The following is a 20,418-nucleotide window of genomic DNA, read 5'->3' as shown; positions in this document are numbered from 1 at the left end:
TTAATAACTTGACAAAATTCTAATCGCACTTCATACAGTCAGTATTTATTCTTTATCGAAGTAGATTAGAGTTTAAAGATTGATAATCGCTGATCGAAAGGTGTAATAAAATATATTGTAGGTGATACAAAGTTCACCGGGTCAGCTAGTTATTGATAAAAACTGCAAATTATTTATGTTGCATTCAAATTTGTAAATATTTATAAAATTTTTCCAAAATATATGACTCTATTGGATCATTGAACTAAATTTTCTTAAGGATTTATTTATTTTCAAGTCTTTTTGATCAATTATAATGTGAAAAATCAAAAGTTATGAATTATTATTGATATCTTTGATGAAATAATATTAATTACGTTTATGTTGAAACTCTTCAAAATTATTTTCTTGTGTCGAGGATTTTTATCTTGATTCAAGTTACCTTTTTCAGTATATCAATTAAAGATCGTAAATTTTTTACAATGCAGTTTTTGCTGCTTCAATTACAGTCGACGCTCTCTGTATTGGACCTCTCTGTATTTGACCACATTCTTCCTCTGTATTTGACGATTTTACACAGCTCTTATGGACAAGGACGAGTCAAATACAGAGAATGGCCCTGTACGGGCGAGTCAAATACAAAGAGCGTTGACTGTAAACGTTAATTGAAGAAAGGAAAAATTTAATAACAAATATTTTAATCATCACCATTTATCAGAAGGATATTTTTTACCGGTATTTTTCTCGCCTACTCAAGCTGCAGACATGAATATGAACAAACATCTAGCTGGGAGACAAATTGATTTTTCAGAAGTAGAGCGTTGCGGGTAAGCAAGATGGAGACAAGATTATTTGCGTTCACTAAAGTCATCTCGGATTTTATGATAAGTTTTCACGGCTGGCATTTTATGGATATGAATTATATCTTAACGTCGTTTCGCGTAACTCCGCAATCTGATGTAATCATTTTTCCAATCTTGGGGCTAATAGATTGTGGGTTATGGGGTACTGTTGATAGTAGCTGCAATGTTCGAGCTACATTTTTAATTCAAGCTGCTGTGTGTTTTATAGTTTATTGTATGGTGAGGCATTAAACTTGTATTTACAATTTTTTTTTATTGCTCATATCGAGTATTTGACAAAGTTTATCGTTTATTATCAAACATTTATTAATCCAGTTAACATAGTGCCACAAACTTAAGTTATTACGCATAAATTGATTTTTGTTTTACAGCCATAATTATAATTTATTCTGGTGTAATGACATAGCCCGAGGTTAGTAAATTGATTGTGGACTTAGTAGAGCAGTAATTTAATTTGAAACTTTGCAAACCGCAAAATTGACTCGGTTAATCCTAATTTATCCCGTATTCAATATCCAAATAGATCGATTTATACTTATGCCTGCATAACATGCATATTACTGTTTCAATCAAGGGTCTTCATATGGGCTTAACTAGAAACAATGTCTTCTCTTGTTATTTATTTATTAATTTATTTCCTTTATTATTCAGACCAACAGAAAAAAAAAGGAATTTATAATTATAATATGTGATTGATTGAAACTATTTAAAAGCGAAACTGTAAAATGGAAATATTGTGAATACCAATATTTTTTTGCTTCTACATATAGCATAGATAGATAGATAGATAGATAATAAATTTTTATTTAATCCTGGAGTTCTAAGCTCCTTCAGAACCATCAACAATAATAAATAATAGTTTAAAAAAACTAAAAACACGCTTTTTATAGAAAACCAAACTAAAAAATAGAAAATAAATTTAAATTAAGAATAGTGTTAAAAATTTCAATAAATATAAATTAATAATAGTGTAAATAAAAAAAATGTATTTTATTTTAAAAAAAGCGTGAGGTGCATGGTGTCAATAGTTATAAATATTTTATTGACAGATATGAGTAGAGTGATTATCATTTTGATAATATCTTAAAAAGCACCCCACGCTTTTTTTAAAATAAAATACATTTTTTTTATTTACACTATTATTAATTTATATTTATTGAAATTTTTAACACTATTCTTAATTTAAATTTATTTTCTATTTTTTAGTTTGGTTTTCTATAAAAAGCGTGTTTTTAGATTTTTAAACTATTATTTATTTTTACTTTTTAGTTTGGTTTATTTATAAAAGCGTGATTTTTAGTTTTTTAAACTATTATTTGTTGATTATCAAAAATATTCAGGCGCGCAAATTACCCACGGAGAGTTACATACTGACATACTGACATACAAAAGTGAAGCTAATAAAAAATAATTATTTATAAATATTATAAATACGGGGAATCAGAGTTCGATTTCGGAGAGCGAGCCTGAGAAACGGCTACCAGAACCAAGGAAGGCCGCAGGCGCGCAGATTACCCACGGAGAGTTACATACTGACATACTGACAAACTGACAAACTGACAAACAAACTGACATACAAGTGAAGCTAATATAAAGCGTGTAAAATACATAAAGTTAATTGTTTACAAGTATACATTTAATACAATTGCAATACAATTTTAAAGACCGACATTAATTAATAACTAACATGTTAAATTATAAGATCAATGGTAATTATTTTGATTGCAAGAAGTTAAAACAAGCTTATTTAAAATTTTCAATTTCTGTTCTGTTCTGTTCTGTTCAATTGTCAATTTCTGTAATATCTACCGGTAATGAATTCCAAATTTTTATCCCATGAATTAGAAATATACTTTAACATTAATGCGCTGGTTTCTCTGCTATACGAATATATATTCGTGTGGTACTGATGTAAGTGTCTGAATCATCACTAGAGCCAGGAACAAGTATGGTGGAGATAATGCACGAGCATCAACGGTTTTACCCCCTTCATACGAAATCCCTGGAACCATCACAATACTCAATATCGGCGTAGAGCTTATATTTCCTGTACGATACTATAGAAAGTAAACAATTTGAATAGTGAGAGCGTTCCCGCATATCTGCTCATTCATATGTTTACGTTGTTCAACGGTAAATGTAAAATCGGGATAGACTTGTATGCTTAACCTACATTATATTATATTTACAAGAAAGTTGATACTTGCAACAATTCGTTAGTATAACTAAAATACTATAGTTTCATCATGTTGCTATAATATGATTATATTCGATTGCTGCTAACAGGATTGTATCATGTTGCAGCAACTATGTTTTTTCTGTATATGTATCGGTTCATTTAAAAGAGAAAAAGTTAAATGAAACTCAAATTATTTTTCTCATATATGAATTATACAATACTAGCTGTTACTCGCCCGCTCCGCTGGGCGCTTTATAGAATTGCATTTTGAGATCTAGACTTGAAATTTAAGTAGAGTATTGTTTTGACTTGCACAGATTCCCAATTCTATCGAATTGGCATGCCTTTTATCCATCTAATTATTCTAGCTAATATTTATTGTAACTTTCAATGGACAATCATTATAACATTCCCGTGTTTTTCTTACAAAAATGAATAATAATTGATATGAAAAAAAAAAATTTGTAATGAGCATTGAAAGTTTCAGTTAAAGAAATTGCAGGTCTCATAAGTGAAGAAATCTGCCTAGTATATAAACATAACCAATAGAATTAAAAAATTTATTTTAAACAAATGACAATCGAATAGAATAAATTTAGTTACAATAAAAATTCATTATTTCTAAGTCAAAAAAATATAGCTTCCGGATAAGTAATCACCAACATATCATTTACTAAAACCTTCTCCAAAATACGCTGCATCTTATGGTATGAGTATTATTCCGATCGGTTCAGTAGTTTTCGCCGCATAACCGGACAAAAACCGGCTCTCCATTTATTAGTATAGATTATTATAACTAGCTGTTACTCGTCTCGCTCCGCTGGGTGCTTTACAGAATTGCATTTTTAAATCTAGACTTGAAATTTAATTAGAGTATTGTTTTGACTTGCACATATTCCCCAATTATATCGAATTGGCATGCAATTTTTATCCATGTAATTATTCTAGCTAATATTCATTGTAACTTTCAATGTGCAATCATTATAACATTCCCGTGTCTTTCTTACAAAAAATGAATAATAATTTATATGAAAAAAAATTTGTAATGAGCATTGAAAGTTTCAGTCAAAGAAATTGCTGGTCTCATGAGAGAATAAATCTGGCTACTATATAAACATAACCAATAGAATTACAAAAGTTATTTTAAACAAATGACAATCGAATAGAATAAATTTAGTTACAATAAAAATTCATTATTTCTAAGTCAAAAAAATATAGCTTCCGGATAAGTAATCACCAACATATCATTTACTAAAACCTTCTCCAAAATACGCTGCATCTTATGGTATGAGTATTATTCCGATCGGTTCAGTATTTTTCGCAGTATAACCCGATAAAAAAACCGGCTCTCCATTTATTAGTATAGATAAGTCACGAGTTTATTTCCTTCATTTCCCCCACGCTGGCATACAAGCCTATCCCCACTCCTTAGAATTCACTCTTCCCCCACTCCCTCGCTCACACTTACTTAAAACTGATGAAATAATAATATCAAGTTAAAAAAATGAAAGTTTATACGATTTTACGCAAAAAAAACTTTTTTTTTTCATTATTTTTCTCCCTTAGATAGTTATGTTTTTATAAAACACACCATTTTAAGATTGTCAGGCTCGGATAGCTCAGTCGGTAGAGCATCAGACTTTTAATCTGAGGGTCCAGGGTTCAAGTCCCTGTTCGAGCGATTTTTTTCCTTTTCTGTGGAATAATTTTAACAATCATCCAATCGAGACCACCGATTAGATCATAAATCTTCATTCATTGAAATTAATACATGTAGCGCACAATTTAAACTTCTATTCAGGCATTAAACGTTATTGATACTAATTCGAGCAGCAGAACGAACATTTTTGTAATAAGGAAAGAAAAGTGGCGTAGAAATGTCAAATGGTTTGCCAAAAAGTGTGCAACAAGATGTAATCTTTTGGCAGCGGCAAATCGCCGAGATTTTTCAGAGAGTAGTTTTGCGGAAAAAAGAAAAATCTAAGAACCATTTCATCCTCGTTACTTCCTTATCCGGCGAAAAGTCGAAGGAAAGTGGGAAGTGATGTAGATCGTTTGTAAAAAGGAAGTTTAAAAGACGGCAGTGCTTCATTTCACATTTCGTTTTACTTTTTTCTTTTACAAAGCCAGTGTTATTTAGTTTGCCGATAACTTTTAATCTGTGTTTCATTATCATTATTCTCTAAACTATGATTGTACGTACTATTACTATTATATATGTACTGTAATATCTGTTGAATCAGTATGCGTTTCAATCTAGCCTGGAGCGACACCAGTGCGGTAATAGTGGCTGTCACGCGAATATTATGTAACCATTGACGTGGGGTTATCTCTGCAAAAGTTAATAACGTGGCATATGTCTGGCAACGCATTAGTTTACGTACTAAGCTATACTATACTGCATACTACCAAGACTCTTGAAGTGTGTCGCTTCGTCAGCTTATCTCTCTTTGGGTGTAGTGTGCTTCCGGTATAATTTGCACGAATCGTTATACTATGTGTACTACTAACCAGTCAACTGGTCGGCTAACAGATTATAGTTTGGTCCCTTAAGATTTACGAGTTGAATACAAACTACAGATTATTACGTTCTCGCTTAGGTACTGTAACTACTCTATATGCTTTGTTTATCTAAGTTTTCGAATAATATAACCCCTTAAGGGCTACATTGTATTTGCCAATATTGTGCAAGCAAGAGTTTTGAAAAAAAAGTTTAAACAAAGAGAATATTTATTGCTTTTGCTAAAACCTACACACTTTTGTATTTTTTGGTTGAATTAAAAGAAAAATGAATTGTCTGATTATTTTAAGACAAAACCAATAATCGATAGCATTGAAAGTTTGAGATAATACTTGATGTTTTTAAATTTTTATTCTCTTATTGATAATAAAAATAAATCTTTAGATTTAAGCTGAAAGAAAATTATCGATTTCTTTCTTCTATTTTTAATTTTTTTTTATTCTATAAATTATGGAGATAAAGTGAGTGCAAATTGTAGATTTTGAATTTTTTAATTTATATTGTTAGAAAAAAATAATAATTTGGAAAAAAGAAAACTCGAAAAATTATATTGTAAATAGTAATAAGTGTCCCGCCGTATTCAAAACTAAAAAAATTACAGCTTAAAATATCATTTTTCTAAATTCAAACTTTGAATGTTAATTTTCAGAGCTTTCAATGTAATATTTACATTTTACCATGCAATTCTTACAAAATTTGTAATAATTACAATTTGAAACTGTAATTTTTTCAGTTTTCATCACGGAGCGCCATGTTACATTATATAATGTAATTTTTCTATTTTTATTTTTTCCGTAGACGTTTCCGCTTGAAATATTGTTGGAATATGCGTCATTATTTAGACGCCAGAGTTCTAAATTAATTCATGGTATCGAATCCTATTTTAAAGGAATGAATATTTATTAGGGTGTGCCAAAATGTAACTTCCTTGATGGACCTCTTAAAGTTGGAATTTTGAGTTCCACTTTTAACAGGAGTTGTGTTTGAGCATTTCCTGACATATTTTGAGCGTTAAGGATTTATTTGATTTTCATAGAATTTTTTACCAGGAATTTTGTTTAGGCATTTTTGCTGGAATTTCAAAATTTCAAAATTTACCCGAACAGAAAATTCTATAAAAATCAAATAAATCCTTAACGCTCAAAATATATCAGGAAATTCCCAAACACAACTCCTTTCAAAAGCGCAACTCAAATTCCAATTTTAAAAGGTCCATCAAGGAAGTGACATTTTGGCACACCCTAATATTTATATGATAAAAGATGTTTACATGATATAGGATTTTTTCTGTATGTTTATTAGGGTGCGTCAAAATTTAATCTTCGAAAGCAACCTTTTAAAATTTAAATTTTGAGTTTCGCTTTTAACAGGAGCTGTATTTGGGCATTTCCTGATATATTTTGGTGTGTCACAATTTATTTGATATTCACAGAATTTTTAACAGGAGTTTCGTTTGGCCAAATTTTGAAATTTTTAAATTTCAGAAAAATGCTTCAACAAAACTCCTATTAAACAATTATGTGAGCATCAAATAAATCCTGACACATCAAAATATCTCAGGAAATGCCGAAACCTAACTTCTGCTAAAAGCGGAACTCAAAATTCCAATTTTAAAAGGTTGCTTTTAGAGATTAAATTTTGACGCACCCTAATGTTTATAGAAATAATTATATAGTAATAAGTTATTTATAAGTCTTATTATTATTATTATTATTATTATTATTATTATTATTATTATTATTATTGTTAAGTGTGCGTGACTGAAAGATCGTTACACTTTTTCAGTTGAATTTTAGTCAATTGGTTACAAAAGCGCTCTTTGTAAAGATATTCCTTTCGAGTCATAATTTAATAAAAGCAATATAATAGAAGAACTAAATTTCATTATTTATTTAAAATAATACATACATAATCTAATAAATATAAACTTAATTTTTTTTTTTTAAATCAAATATCTTTACAAATTATTCAAACCACCAAAACAATTTTTTATTCAATTTTAAAATAATATCGATGATAATAAATATATTATATTAATGACTATATAAACAATAAAGCCTCATTAATTAGTTCATCAATATTTGCCTATATAATCTCATTGTTCGCGGTAATAAGCTAATGAGCTTTTAATTAATGAAAATCAGGTATTAAACAGTGGTAAATAATAAAATCAATTATTATTTATAATAGATAATAAATAATTAATAGACTTAAATAACTTAAAATTCTCGATTAATTACAATGAAAGTAATATTGGTTATGAAGGGTGTGATAATTAATCTTCAATAAATTTAAAATTAAAATACCGCTATCGCGCGAAAGTAGTTAAAGTGAAGTTTAAGTTGATAATTCTGAGCTTTTTGGCTTTGAATACATAATATCGAGGAAAAGAAAAAAAGGACAATACCTATAGTGGAGTATTGATTAATATGCGAGCGATGCCACCGATAGAGTTCTTATTTAAACTTAAGCTTAATCTCCATCGATATGAATGATTCATACATCAAATCCGAATTGCAACATCTCGTGGAATTATCGATTATCGACGCTGCCCCTTTTTTACTCACGGTCTCTCGTGTATCATCCCCTTGCCCTTGCTACCGTTGAACTACCCATAAACTAAGTGGAAGTGCAGTGGTTGATTCCAAAAGCCTTTTCTGTAAATGCCGCCAATTCATATCTACAGTAATACATACCGTGTATACAATCTAACCTCAAAAGTTGGCCACCAGCCAGAGCTTCCGAACGATCTGAAAGCGAGGAAAACTCATCAATTATCTTTTCCCAGCGATACTAACATATATATACTGTTATATATGACCACAGTTCTATTTAAATCATCAACTGAAATTTAATCAAATATACCCAACTAAACTTTTCGTTTTATCGACTATTACGTACACAGATACATCAAATATTTTTTTGACCCACTGTTTTGATATTAACCCTAGACTGGTCAACGTATGAGCGTGACACCGCGCTCAATTATATTTTTATTATTACATCGTCAATATTTACGAAAATTATTCAAATAAATTTGAATTTGTTCCTTGAACATCTATACTAATAAATGAAGAGCCGGTTTTTTTGTCCGGTTATACTGTAAAAACTACTGAACCGATCGGAATAATACTTATACCATAAGATGCAGCGTGTTTTGGAGAAGGTTTTAGTATATAACATGTTGGTGATTACTTATCCGGAACCTATATTTTTTTGACATAGAAATAATTAATTTTTATTTAATCTCTTTTTTCCCTTCTTTTTTTATTTAATCTCTTTTTTCCCTTCTTTTTCCCGCCAAGTAGGTACTTAAAGAGGATATGTAGATATAAGTAATTATATTGTTAGTATTTTTATATGGCTAAGGTAGTAGATTAAGTTTATATTACTAGTATAAGAGATATAGATTATAAGAATAACTGTAAATATTATGTAAGCGGAACGGGAGTCCGCTATTTGTACCCCGTGTATTTGGGCAAATAAATATTATTATTATTATTATTATTAATTAATTTTTATTGTAACTAAATTTATTCTACTCGATTGTCATTTGTTTATAATAAATTTTTTAATTCTATTGGTTATGTTTACATACTAGGCAGATTTCTTCACTTATGCACAGAAAAAAAGTCATCTTGACTCAAGAAAATCATTTTCTTCAAAATTTACTTCTTGTTTCAAGTTATTCTGCTATCTTAGTTGAAAAAATTTATTCTTGAACTAATAATGTTATATACTAATCCCAAGTAAATCTTTCTCTTGGTTTGAGAAAGTAGCGCCAACATTGGCGACGTGATTTTTTGGAACTAAACCGAGATTTTTTTAATAAAGAATTAAATTTAAAAAAATAATCTTATGCATGATTTTTATTTTTTGTGTTCATTTAATTAGACATTTTTGATTAATTTTTAACGTGCTGATTTCCCATTATATTACTGCTTTACAGTTAAGTGTGTAGTGACAAAAATATATGTATATACAAGTATTTGCTCGACTCATACAAAGTACACGGTTAGAAATTTGTTGCGTTAGTAACTCAATAACTATAAGTGATATCGACAATCAAAAAAAAGATCCTTAAAGAGGAGGAAATTTCTAAAAAAAAATTTCGACTCCCGGAACTCTAGCTCCATAAACAATAATTTTTATTTAATGTTGAAAATGGGTTTCCGCGCGGCTGCTGTTATGTCCTACTCGGGCCTCGATGCGCCCGTGTGTACATCAAGCAAGTTCAAAAACCAAGAGAATGATTTACTTGGATTAAGAGGTTTTTTTCTTCACTTAAGTTGGTAAGCCTGCTGGAACTAGGGAATATTTGCTTAAACCAAGATTGACCAATACAAGAAAAAAATTTACTTAACTCAAGAATATATTTTATCTTCAGTTGAATATACTTGGATCAAGTAAATATTACTTGATTCAAGATGACTTTTTTTTCCGTGTGAGACCTGCAATTTCTTTAACTGAAACTTTCAATGCTCATTAAAAATTTTTTTTTTTCATATCAATTATTATTCATTTTTGTAAGAAAGACACGGGAATGTTATAATGATTGCACATTGAGAGTTTCAATGAATATTAGCTAGAATAATTACATGAATAAAAGGTGGATGCCAATTCGATAGAATTGGGAATCTGTGCAAGTCAAAACAATAATCTAATTAAATTTCAAGTCTAGATCTAAAAATGCAATTCTATAAAGCACCCAGCGAAGCGGGCGAGTAACAGCTAGTTTTAGAATATATTAATAATTTTTTCAAACATTTTCGAAAACGTTGAATTGCTGAAAAAAATTTCTTAAATAAATTTGTGGCAATTCGCGGGGCTTTCCTCATCACTTGACCAGAGTTGTAAGTAGTTTTTTGTCCGTGGCGTTGCCGAAAACACCTCTTGTCTCTGCCTGTCAAACGTGTATGAACTGGCAACACTGTACGCTCTAAAAGCATTGCGGCAAATCCCTCCACTTGACCAAAGTCGTTAGGTCACGTTTGTTGACCAATCTAGGGTTAAAAAATATAATTCGGTTTTTAAATTTTAATGGTTCAAATAAAAATCTAGTTTAAATTTTCTTTTAATTTAAGGTAGTTCTTCCCCAACCTATAGTTTATGCTACTGCTGTATTTTTCATTTGCTACTGTCGCCTCTCTTACGGGCTATTGCTCATTTACTTCCACGTATGACTTTATTTGTTTACTTTACTAGTTCATCAATGATTTCTCAAAAACTATGTGGTAGGGAATTCCAGAATTTTTCAGGGTAATTATATATGTATTAAGAATGGTTTACATTTTTCCTCTCTCTCGCCCTCTATTGGACAAACGAAAGTATCTCTGTCATAATTGTACAACAAATGGAATCTTAAAACGCATTTTATGCATAAATAAATGAAAATTTTCCAAAAAAGCGCTTCGCTCTTCGATAGATAATTTAATTATCTATCGAAGAGCGAAGCGTTTTTTTTCGAAATTTTATCACATACATGAGAAAAACACGTTTGAAAATCAACTATAAACCGCTCTTAATCTAAGTAATATTAGTTTTTCGTGAAATTCTTTAAATTTTTTCAATACGAAAATAATAAAAGTAAAACTTCGCTGTTTTTTCTCTTTTTTCCTAACCAGCCGTGTAAAAATGTCATTTTTAATTGCAATTATCTTTGGTTAGAAGTGGCAAATCGTCTCCAAATTTTAACAGCATGTGCATTATTCATTTAATTACTTATATTATAAATTTGGAAGGTTTTTTGAAATTTTACTCGCATGACTCAACTACCTTAAATTTTTAATAGATCTAATTTTTTCACTAAAAAAAAAAAACAAAGCTTAGTTTCCTTTTAGCAAAATTAAAGTTTCACTCTTGCGGAATAACAATAGAACAAATCGGTGATGTGCGCATGCGTTAAACTTTCCTCAACGAACGACAGAAATTCAAACTTCCCATTGTATATACTGCAAAAAGCATCACAAGCACACTGAATTGTGAATGCGAGAAAAGCTGAAGTTTCAACTCGGGTAGGCAATCACATATGCGGGTATGAATGTCCTATTCTCTCTTAGCTTACAATACCATTCATTGTTTACAGTAAACCTCGGAATAATTAGTCTTTGATACCAAGTCATTTAAATATCTATTTCAACAAATTATTTTTTGGCTCTACTCGAATTTTTCTGCTTTACTTGTTCATAAAAGTTAACAAGTTCAAGACTTGAAACAACCAATATTTCGTAGATATCGAATCACGAAGCGGAAATGATCTCAGAATATCAATAGGGTTGATTTTCTCATTATTTAAAAATCTAACTTTTTAATAAAAACAAATCCAATTAAAACTTTAGCTTGTAGTTCATTGTTATTAAGCAAACACACTCGTTCAAATTCAAGTATCCGAGTCTTGCAAACTTGTTGACAACTTTGTAAATTGTCTCGTGTGTATAAAGTTAATTTTACTTTGTATAAATATCAGTATATTTATATTAGTATGTTTACATAAATCACGTTGTTTTGCACTAAAACATCGGCATGTGAGTGCATATATAGATGAGTATGAGTATTGACTTTGTTAGGATGTACGTAAGGCAAATTGGGCGTTTTGCCAAGGTATATATGAAACAAAGCTCCAACAACGCAAAGCTCCTTGCTAACTCTATATCCGTTTGGCTAACCGAGTTCTCTTAGGCATTTCTGTTTGAGCTTTTCCCCAGAGTTACACACATCCACCGACAAGTTCTTCTCTGCTGATTGTCGTTATCCAAAAGACCATCACTACACATGCACATTTACAATCACATGCATAAATATGCACTATGCTTTAAGCTTTGCACTTAGCTTTGGTCAGATGTATCAAGGATCGATGACCCAGCTCAGAAATAACTATTATACGCCTTAATCCGGAAATCCTTTGGACATCTCTGAAATTTTAAATGAATTCATGTTACCACAAGACACACGGGATTTGTCTAAAGATAACCTGACGTGTTTGCACTTCTGATGAGTTTTAAATAGCTGCTCCACCTACCGCTCTCTGGAACGTTTTTATTAAATTTGCATAAAAAAACACCGAATATAATGTCAGTTGGTACTTACCCTACAAGTGTTCCCTAATAATTTTTAATCTTTTTCTTTTTAAATTTTTTCGTGTGGAAAATACATTACATTTTTATTTGAGGAAAAAGTATAATTTTATTGAGTAAACTGCGCAATAAAATTAAATTTCGTAATTTTTTTCACAGATTATCTAAAAAAATTTTAATAAGATTCGTAAATTAATTTACGATTTCGTCGTGAAAAAAATACTGTTGCTTTTCATTCAAATTATAAACTTGTATTATTGATAAAAATTTCTATTTCCGCCGATTTAGCTTTATTTTTTTAAGAATTAAATTAAGGAAGTTCGAGCGAATCTAATGTAAAAAATAATTTCCAACTTTGAGCTTTGAAATTAAATATACGTATAAATAAATACGTCATTTATCTAATCCCAAAATTTAAAAAAGATTCACCGTTTAGTTACTAAGATATTAAATTTAAAAAATCACATATTTTATTTCCTTATACACGGGCTCTTATGGCGGACAAACGTTTTGTCGAGACTTTAATTATTTTTTTCAATATTAATCCCAACTTTAACGGATAAAAAACTATACACAAGAAACTTGGATTATTGCAAAATATAAAAACAATTGAATAATAATACATTACCGATATAATTTTTGAAATATTTAAAGTCAAATTTTATGTTTGTAACTCGTTTATCGTCAGCCATTTATTCGAATAAAAATTTGACAACATCGGGTCAACAGCTGAGAAAAAAGAAAAGGATAGAAATATAGTTACAGAGAGAGAAATGTTTAACTCACACACTCATCCACGTCTCTGTTATGAGTATAATCAAGCGCGCTATTGCCAAATCTGTTTATTTATTCCGGCAAGTAATAAATACCAAAGTCATTTTATTACTTTACTTTATTAAATAAGTAAAAATTATCAATTATTAAATTGTTTAAGTTATTTTAAATTGAAATAAAGAATTTTGACGGATATTGGGAAAACTAAAATTAAAAAAAAATTTTAACACTATTTTGACTCTTTAGTTACGCTCGAACTTCCTTAAATTATTCAAACGCACATTTTTAGAATTTCGATTTTTGCACTCTAACTTTTATAAAAAAATTCAACGGAAACAAATAAAAATTCGATTACTTGAAATATTCAAAAGAATACTTAATTACGCAAAAGTGAATATTATTAAATAAAAACGTGGAATTTAAGTGTGCGAACGTTCAATTTTAAAACAATTGATTAGAATTAATTATGTTGTGAATTCCGCGATTCACTACAAGTTTACATACTGAAATTGATTTACTTTATACAATGTATCATTCTAGCTTTTAAAACGATGAAAGTTCCTGTAATATAAATTCCACATCATGTGTGGCAATTTTCTCCATTGTTGCGTTTATAATCACAGCAGTTGAGATTGAATAATGTTCCTGATTATGACATGTATTCAGAATACCTACATGACAAAATTCCCTAAAATTATAAATTATTTTAATCCATCAACATGATTTTCGTCTAAAATTATTTAGCCGCGTTACAAAGTCAAATTATTATTTAAAATTTTTAATTTTTACAACGAAAATATTTACTTAAGGTACACAGTAAAAAATTTTGCGTCATTGCGTCAAAAAATTTTGTGTTAAAAATTTTTGTGTTAAATATTTAACACTTTTATATGTAAATTTAACATTTATTGTGTTAAATTAATACAAAAAAGTGTTAAATTGACACAAAAAAGTGTTAAATATTTAACACAAAAATTTTTAGCACAAAATTTTTTGACGCATTGACGCAAAATTTTTTACTGTGTAGTACTACCGTTACCACAAGAGTCAAATCATAAAACCTAACCTTATTTGATTAACGTAGTAGATTTCCCTATACTAAATTACGTTGGAGAAAGAGAGACAGAGATAAATTTTGAATGTTTTTTATTAATAAATATTCTCATATTCTTGGAAACCATACTGATTATTATTAAATATGTTCTAGATGTTATTTTCTCTCGTTGTCTTGATTTTTATAAGAATCTGAACGTCCAGTTTTGTGAAATAAAATAAAGTCTGTGATTCTCCATAAGGATCAATGGTAAAAGCAAAAATATGTAGATATTAATATCTTTTTTTCAGGACTTGCTCAGGTTCGAAAAATTTTACTGCTTAATTATGATATTATAAAGTACCAATATGCCAAATTTCATTAAATTCTGAACGTCAATTCTAAAACCGGTAGTACTACCTTAAACAATAAATATTTTTCTAACTTGAAATTTTTGTATAATTGCACATACGCTGAAGCACTAACTTTTTTCATGTATGTAATGTTTAACGATACTCAAACTTAAGCTCTGAAGATTAGAAGCACACTGAAATCGATAAATGGCTAAGATAAATAACAGGATTCGATATTATATTGAACCCGATGATTTGAAGCATCGTGAAAAAGTTCAATCAAAAAAAATGTTTATGTATGACGGCGGTCGTTCGAATGTATGTATGTAAACACAATATCTCTGGAAAAAGTCAATAAATCGACCTGTTTTTTTTTATTAGTTTTCAAGTCCCATAGAATATATTCAATAGAATCCTATTGACTAACAATACTGTAATCTATTTGTACTTTGGCTATAAATATAAAGTATTATGAAAAATATAAAATCTGAAAGCTTCCGGTAAAAATTTGTAATATATTTTCATTTATTATGTCAAGATATAAATCTAGTTTCATAAAAATTTTATATGGAGTGATTGATGTGAATTATTGAAGATTTTTCAGTTGAAACATTAAAGTGAAACAAAACATAGAAAGTTTCATAAGTCTTCATTAAAAAAAAATGTAATATTGGAATATTAAAAATATGCAGATAAATTTATTTTAAACTACATTTTTTGCATAATTTGAACTGTATTTTTTCATATTTTTTTAATGTATTTTAATTATAATTAAAATTTATAAAATAAATATGAAAATTGGTCAAAAGTTAATTGTAGAAAATATATTTTATGAAGTTTTATATATTACTAGCAACCTTGAAGTCACTGTGTGACTGCCGTGATTTGTGAACTATAAATAAATAAAATTTTGCTCTATTAAAAAATGAATTTTGTTAAATTGCACTATAATTTTTTAACTATTGACATTTTTAAAGATATCAGCTCATCCCGATGTTACACTCATCAAGAGCTTTCATTTGAATACCCACATGCGTTTTTATATATTTTTCATATTTACATATGTATAATATATATAAATATATGAAAAATTGATGTGGGTACTTAAATGAAAAGTCTTGATAAGTGTAACATCGGGATGAGTTTATATCTTTAAAAATGTCAATAGCTCACAAAATAAAAGGTCATTTCTTAATTATGTTAAATTGCACTGTACTTTCTTAACTATTGACATTTTTAAGGATATAAGGTCATCCCGATGTTACACTCATCAAAAGCTTTCATTTGAGTACCCACATGCATTTTCATATATTTTTCATATATACATATATATAATATATATAAATATATGAAAAATTGATGTGGGTACTTAAATGAAAAGTCTTGATAAGTGTAACATCGGGATGAGTTTATATCTTTAAAAATGTCAATTGCTCACAAAATAAAAGGTCATTTCTTAATTATGTTAAATTGCACTGTACTTTCTTAACTATTGACATTTTTAAGGATATAAGGTCATCCCGATGTTACACTCATCAAAAGCTTTCATTTGAGTACCCACATGCATTTTCATATATTTTTCATATATACATATATATATAATATATATATACATATATATATAATATATATAAATATATAAAAAATTGATGTGGGTACTTAAATGAAAGGTCTTGATAAGTGTAACATCGGGATGAGTTTATATCTTTAAAAATGTCAATAGCTCACAAAATAAAAGGTCATTTCTTAATTATGTATCTAGAGACAGAGCATTTTCGAATGCAGCCAAAATACTTATCATCATAAATTGACTACTGGTGAAAATAATATGAAACCATAAAAAGGCACAACTCCAGGTTAAGACTTTTCCAACGATACCAAATTTAATCATAAAAATCCATTTTATCATATAAATACACTGGCCACAAAATTTTGCTTATTCTCTTAATAATATAAATTAATTTATTTTTATTTAAGTTTCCTTTATAGAAGGAGAGTGAGATAAATAGCAATTAAATTGATGAGACAGCAGTATAAATTAATGAGTTGATCGGATAACAAATGCAGATTATCATAGCCTAAGTAAATCATTCAAAGTCACGATCAGTGCAATTAATGGAAAATTCAAACCGCAGAATGGGTAGCCAGTGCCACTGATGCATCCCTCCTGTGAGGCTTCAAGTACAATACCGCAAACTGAATTACTACCACTGATGCCAATATCATAGCTATTCGCCATACTGGTCTTCGATCGCTCCGCTGACACACATGTGAACTCCCAGAATCCAGAATCCCCGTCTATATATTTATAGACAGACTCAGATCCAAATTAGTTCGGTGTTTGTATGTAATTATAATCGTTTATGCTATATTCGAGTACTATATTTCAACAACCAGTCATGTGTACTTTGTACCTATACTGTAGCCGGGAGTTTAGTTTAGAAAGGCCTCGATGGACCTTCTAGCAAACCACTTGCATAAGACTATGTTTTGTTATATTATTACCAACCTCGGCAACATCCACCTGCTCCTGCGTTTGGATAGTAATTAATTCCAGATAATCCTTAATCACTAATTGCTTGCTATTCCGGGATTAGTATATACTTTGCAAGCTCCATTTAACCGCACTAAGTATTATCTAACTTGTTTCATTAAAAATTCAAGATTATTTAAATTAAAACTAAGAAGATTTTAGGTCTGCAGTTAGGAAGTTTAATTTTTTAGCTCTGACTTCTGTTCAGAAAAATAAAGAGTAAGCTGGAACAAAAAGTTGATTTCACGAAATTTAAAATTCTTTTCAAAGTGATTTTCTTGGATTGAGATTTTTTCTTTTTAAGGAGAGTCTAACGGTGACAATAGGGTGTATGTAAATTAAAATTATAATTGAAACTTAAAAATTTTGCGCTGTTTTAAAACTTTAAATAATAATTACTAGAAACCGGCAGTCGTTATGTGACTGCTAAGAATTATTAATTATAACCCCCATAAAAAAAAATATTTATCGAAACACATAAAAAATATATAAATTATGTATAGTAAATATATTTTTAATAACTAACTTTTGGCCGATTTTCATATATATTTTATATATTTCAAATATATTTTAGATATATTCAAAATATATTTTTTTTATATTTTTAGCTGTGTATTTTTGATGTATTTTAAGATATATTTTGAATATATCTAAAATATATTTAAAATGTATATAAAAATCGGCCAAAAGTTAGTTATTAAAAATATATTTACTATACATATTTTTTATATATTTATATATTTTTTATAGATTTTTAATATATTTAAAATATGTTTTTTATATATTTCGATACATATTTTTTTAATATTTTTTTTTTCATGAGGGAAATAAAAAAATTTTGGCGATTTTTTTAATAATTTTAATAAAAATATGCATTAAGTACCTTTGAAATACATTTGAAGAGTAATATTGCTATCGCAAGATCAATTACCAATTGTTAAATGGACAAATATCAGGAAAGAAACTTATAAAACCAATAAACTATTTAAAACTGTTCCAAAAACTTACCAAAAAAATTGACTAATACAAAAATTCTATACAATCGTAATAAAACACAAATTTACATTATTGTTGACAAAAATTTTTTGTAAAAAAAAAATTTCTTTAGTACAAAGAGCATATGTATCAGTTACATTTTAATCTTCACGTTAACTAGCAAAACAATTTTTTTTGGCCACAAAATCTTATCTGGTTGCTATAATATGTCATTTTGACATTAGAAACGCAATTATATCAATTTAGTCCTGTAACTTTCATACTTTAGTAACTTTTTAAATTATTACATGAATGTTAACTTCCTTAAGATCCCCTTAATCAAATTAATTTTTCTATCACTGTCTGGATTTTTCTTAAATTACTATCCTAGTTTAAAATAAGTTCATGTGCAGGCAATCAACATTCTTTTTTATACATAGAATAAATCTTTACAAATGAGGAGCTGATTTTCAAAAGGGTATCTTTTCATACTTTAAAAATAAAGTACAGACTCACGCGCTTCGCGCTATGAGGCGTGCAATAGCAGTTTTTTAAACTATTAAATATTAATTATAAAGATTTCTAAATTAAAATCGAATTGTAGCTTCATAACCGATAACATTTTATAACTAAAATAAAAAAGTTCAATAAATATATTTATAATTGAACATAACCAGTTTTTTGTCTCGAATAATCAAAAATGAAAAGATTTCCTGAAAAATCGGAAATTTTTTAAATAAAACAAAATTATAATAATAAATTTTGACTATAAATGTCTGTAATCACGAACCGCAACAAATGATTTACATTTCGCTTAAAGAAATGACTGATTATCATCTTTTTGAATAGAAGATAGCTTCCATAGAACAAGTTGAAACAAAAAGTCTTGTCGCAATAACAATGAAACTACAGTGAGAGTTTTCATCAAGGTTTGAGCGGAAACCCGAGCAGAAAGGTTGACTTTCTTCCTCGGAGTATAAGTTCTGAAAGAGTTAAAAATTCATAAAGGTAGATAAAAGACAGAAGACAAGGACACTCTAAGACTAAGACACCTTAGTTCATCACACAGCATAAATAGTTCTGGGTTTTTCTCATCAACTTCTTTATCCTTTAATCATTCGGAGCGAGTCCTTATTGTTACGGAAAATTGCAGAAAGTGGTAAAGCTCGCGGATAGATGGATGGTTAGTTGGTTCGCCTGGAGTGAAGTTGCCCGAGGGACACTGAAACCAGAAGAGTATTATTATATGTATATGTATATGTTCGTATACCAGCAACGAACTACATCAGCGAGCAACTACATTGTTTCCTTTTAGTTTCTTTTCACATTCAGCAGTGATCGTAACCCCTGGTAGTAATCCTCTCCCGGGGAGAGGATGGCTCTCTTCTCTCTTTTCTATCTACTGAGGGGAAAATCGCTCGGTGAACTGAACAAGAAATGCTCACCAGCAGTGGCCTTGTTGAGTTCGGTTTTCATCTACCGCATGAATTGCATCCACATTCAATCCGATTCGAAATCCGCAAATCTCTAATCCTTCCGCATTATGGCGTCGATTCGGACATACTCAATGTCACCACCCATGTCGATGTCGATCCGCAAATTTTATTTCGCCGGAGATTCGTTAAATTTGTTTGTTTCCTAAGTACGTTTTATCTTCTTACCATTAATTGGAAGCCTTTCAATCAATTGATTCCCGCAAATCACTACTCGTAATTTACTTTTTTGGTCCCTCTAAGCACTAATTGAATTTCACTGGTAGTTTTTGCTAGAAGCTCAATGGTCCTGTTTTTGTTGATAAACAATAGCATGTAAATCAATACTTACCTTAATACAGACTGTCGTACTGAGATTGAATTTCTCTAACGAGTTTGTTGTAAGAGTATTTTAAATATCTGATTCGACAGATTCTGACATCTTGACATCCAGAAAGTAATAAGAAGTTTATGAGCATTCTCATTCAGATGTTTAAGCACTGAAAATTTAATAAACTTTCAGATCAATGTCATGATTAATTAAGCTCGGGACGAGACAACGACTTTTATTTTTTTATTTTCAAGTAATGTAATAAACGTTGTCATGATTTTGTAGCTACTTGCTTTTTCAATATTAGTTGTTGGTATTATCGGATTACTTAT

At 29.1% G+C, this 20,418-nt stretch overlaps 1 protein-coding gene and 1 non-coding gene across 3 annotated transcripts in view; both read left to right on the top strand.

The window, feature by feature from the left end:
* Nucleotides 1-20,418, top strand: part of LOC123260215 — a 195,097-nt gene that overhangs the window by 61,883 nt on the left and 112,796 nt on the right. The window lies entirely within an intron of this gene.
* On the top strand, nucleotides 4,630-4,702 carry Trnak-uuu. Its single transcript has one exon. It is a non-coding gene; the product is annotated as a tRNA-Lys (tRNA).

The sequence above is a fragment of the Cotesia glomerata genome, linkage group LG2, assembly GCF_020080835.1.
Source record: "Cotesia glomerata isolate CgM1 linkage group LG2, MPM_Cglom_v2.3, whole genome shotgun sequence".
NCBI lineage: Eukaryota > Metazoa > Arthropoda > Insecta > Hymenoptera > Braconidae > Cotesia > Cotesia glomerata.
Note: the sequence above shows the minus strand (reverse complement) of the source record. Positions and strands in the feature narration are given on the sequence as shown.